Source organism: Salvelinus sp. IW2-2015, unplaced genomic scaffold, assembly GCF_002910315.2.
Source record: "Salvelinus sp. IW2-2015 unplaced genomic scaffold, ASM291031v2 Un_scaffold3116, whole genome shotgun sequence".
Taxonomy (NCBI): domain Eukaryota; kingdom Metazoa; phylum Chordata; class Actinopteri; order Salmoniformes; family Salmonidae; genus Salvelinus; species Salvelinus sp. IW2-2015.
This window is the reverse complement of record NW_019944406.1, coordinates 34203-38186: the sequence shown is the minus strand read 5'-3', so window position 1 is coordinate 38186 and position 3984 is coordinate 34203.

Below are 3984 nucleotides of genomic sequence, written 5' to 3'. Positions count from 1 at the left end.
CAATATTTATTCTCGGAGCTACCCGGAACATATCCCAGTCCGCATGCTAGCATAATAAGCAGCCACCAGCATTATATTATGACAGTACTGAGGCAGTTGCTGGACAGATACCTTGATTTGTTAAGACACTCTTATTTATGTGTGGTACTGTAGTGTATCCTACTAGTGGAACATTACATAAGTTCCAGTCCATGTTTTCATTATACTGATAACTACTGTAGTGTAGTCTACAATGATCATTTACATAAGTCCAGTCCATGTTTTCATTATACTGATAACTACTGTAGTGTAGTCTACCAATGATCATTACATAAGTCCAGGAATGTTTTCATTATACTGATAACTACTGTAGTGTAGTCTACAAATGATATATACATAAGTCCAGTCCCATGGTTTCATTATACTGATAACTACTGTAGTGTAGTCTACAATGATCATTACAGAAGTCCAGTCCATTTTTCCATTATACTGATTAACTGACACACTCAGGATTCCATTCTATGTTTTATTTATGCACTGTTAGGTACAGACTCGTGAACACAATGTGTCTATGTATCCCACAATGCTTAATGAGCTATAGAGGCTATGTAGTTGTGAATATCTACCTTTTTCCCAGTAAAAATATCAACATAAATGGTAAATAGAAATGCAGAAAGTAAACATGTACATCAATATTTACAGAGGGATTGTTCACATCGATATACTTTGATTCAGTAAAGGATATTCAATGACACGGTACCAGAGGAGGCTGTGGGAGGAGCTATAGAAGGGATGGACTGGAATGGAATGAATGGAACAGTATAAAACACATCAAACGTATGGAAACCACATGTTTGACTCGTTCCATCGATTCCATTCCAGCCATTACAATGAGCCCGTCCTTCTATTAGCTCCTCCACCCAGTCTCCTCTGCGCATACAGTTCTATGAAAATATACCATTAACATCTGGGAGAGCTTCAGAGGTGTAAAGCATTGGGCTTTAAAATATATACTTTGAGATTGATGGGCTTACAATGTAACTTTTATTTAGCCATGTACAATTACAATTGGTTCAGAACAGGGGGCAGACAGGCTGGCCCTTAAATGTACACTGAGAGCCAACATTGATAATATGCATGTCAATCTCTCATGGCTTAAAAGTGGAGGAGAGATTGACTTCATGCACTACTTGTTTTTTGTAAGAAGTATTAACATGTTGAATGCACCAAGCTGTCTGTTTAAACTACTAACACACAGCTCGACACCCATGCATACCGCACAAACATGCCACAAGAGGTTTCTTCACAGTCCCCATGTCCAGAACAGACTATTGGAGGCGCACAGTATTACATAAAGCCCATGACTACATGGAACTCTATCCCACATTCAGGTAACTGATGCAGCAGTAGAATTAGATAGAAATAACATATAAAAAATACACCTTATGTGTATTTGGGACCGTGAAGAGACACACACACAGGTACAAAACAAGCATACACACATACACATGATAACATACACACTATACACACACGTACATATGGACTTTGTGCTGTGGTAGAGTGGTGACCTGAGAGCACACATTTGGTGTGTTGTAAATGTATTTTAATGTTTTAAATTGTATTCAATGCCTTCATTTAAAACAGGACCCAGGAAGATTAGCTACTGCTTTGGCAAGAGCTAATGGGGATCCATAATGAATATTAATACACACACAGTATGTCACATAACTGGGGGGCTTCAGAGGTGTAAAGCAGAGTATTCCTCAGGTCATCACCTGGCTGTATCTATGAATAACAGCTGATTAGTCAGTTTCCTCAGGTCATCACCTGGCTGTATCTATGAATAACAGCTGGTTAGTCAGTATTCCTCAGGTCATCACCTGGCTGTATCTATGAATAACAGCTGGTTAAGTCAGTATTCCTCAGGTCATCACCTGGCTGTAACTATGAATAAACAGCTGATTAGTCAGTATTCCTCAGGTCATCACCTGGCTGTATCTATGAATAACAGCTGATTGGTCAATATTCCTCAGGTCATCACCTGGCTGTATCTATGAATAACACAGCTGATTGGTCAGTATATCCTCAGGTCATCACCTGGCTGTATCTATGAATAACAGCTGGTTAGTCAGTATTCCTCAGGTCATCACCTGGCCTGTATCTATGAATACAGCATGATTAGTCAGTATTCCTCAGTCATCACCTGCTGTATCTATGAATAACATCTGATTGGTCAGTATTCCTCAGGTCATCACCTGGCTGTATCTATGAATAACAGCTGATTGGTCAGTATTCCTCAGTCATCACCTGGCTGTATCTATGAATAACAGCTGATTAGTCAGTATTCCTCAGGTCATCACCTGGCTGTATCTATGAACAACATCTGATTGGTCAGTATTCCTCAGTCATCACCTGGCTGTATCTATGAATAACAGCTGATTGGTCAGTATTCCTCAGGTCATCACCTGGCTGTATCTATGAATAACAGCTGATTAGTCAGTATTCCTCAGGTCATCACCTGGCTGTATCTATGAATACCAGCTGATTAGTCAGTATTCTCAGGTCATCACCTGGCTGTATCTATGAATACCAGCTGATTAGTCAGTATTCCTCATGCATCACCTCTGTATCTATGATAACAGCTGATTGGTCAGTATTCCTCAGGTCATCACCTGGCTGTATCCATGAATAACAGCTGGTTAGTCAGTATTCCTCAGGTCATCACCTGGCTGGGTCTTGGGTCTTCACTCGGGAACAAAACATACCTAGGCCTAAGTCAATATCCCCTAAATAAGCATTGTTAATAAGTCATCTTAAAGTTACTTGATTGAGCTACATAATCAATTTAGACATTTTGGGATGATTTGGACATGGGAATTTAACACATGCTGATTGTGTGGATATTGACTGTATTGGTAGCCTAACTTTGTTACCCTATGTGTAACCCTAATTCCTGTAACACTGTGTAACCCTAATCCTACAACACTGTGTAACCCTAATCCTACAACACTGTGTTGTACCCTAATCCTGTAACACTGTGTGGAACCCTAATCCTATAACACTGTGTAACCCTAATCTTAAACACTGTGTAACCCTTAATCCTGCTAACACTGTGTAAACCCTAATCCTCCAACACTGTGTGTAACCCTAATCCTGCCAACACACATTGTTAACCCTAATCCTAAACACTGTTACCATACCTGTAACTTGTGTAACCCTAATCCTGTAACACTGTGTAACCCTAATCCTGTAACACTGTGTAACCCTAATCCTGTAACACTGTGTAACCCTAATCTGTAACACTGTGGTAACCCTAATCCTACAACACTTGTAACCCTAATCCTATAACACTGTTGTAACCCTAATTCCTGTAACACTGTGTAACCCTAATCCTACAACACTGTGTGGAACCCTAATCCTATAACACTGTGTAACCCTAATCCTGTAACACTGTGTAACCCTAATCGTGTAACACTGTGTAACCCTAAACCTGTAACACTGTGTAAACCCTAATCCTGTAAACACTGTGTAACCCTAATCCTGTAACACTGTGTAACCCTAATCCTGTAACACGTGTAACCCTAATCCTACACATTGTGTGGAACCCTAAATCCTATAAACACTTGTAACCCTAATCCTGTAACCTGTGTAACCTAATCCTACAACACTGTGTGTAACCCTAATCCTGTAACACTGTGTGTAACCCTAATCCTATAACACTGTGTAACCCTAATCCTGTAACACTGTGTAACCCTAATCCTATAACACTGTGTGTAACCCTAATCCTATAACACTGCTGTGTAACCCTAATCCTACAACACTGTGTGTAACCCTAATCCTGTAACACTGTGTGTAACCCTAATCCTGTAACACTCTGTGGAACCCTAATCCTATAACACTGTGGAACCCTAATCCTGTAACACTGTGTGTAACCTTAATCATATAACACTGTGGAACCCTAATCCTGTAACACTGTGTGTAACCCTAATCCTGTAACACTCT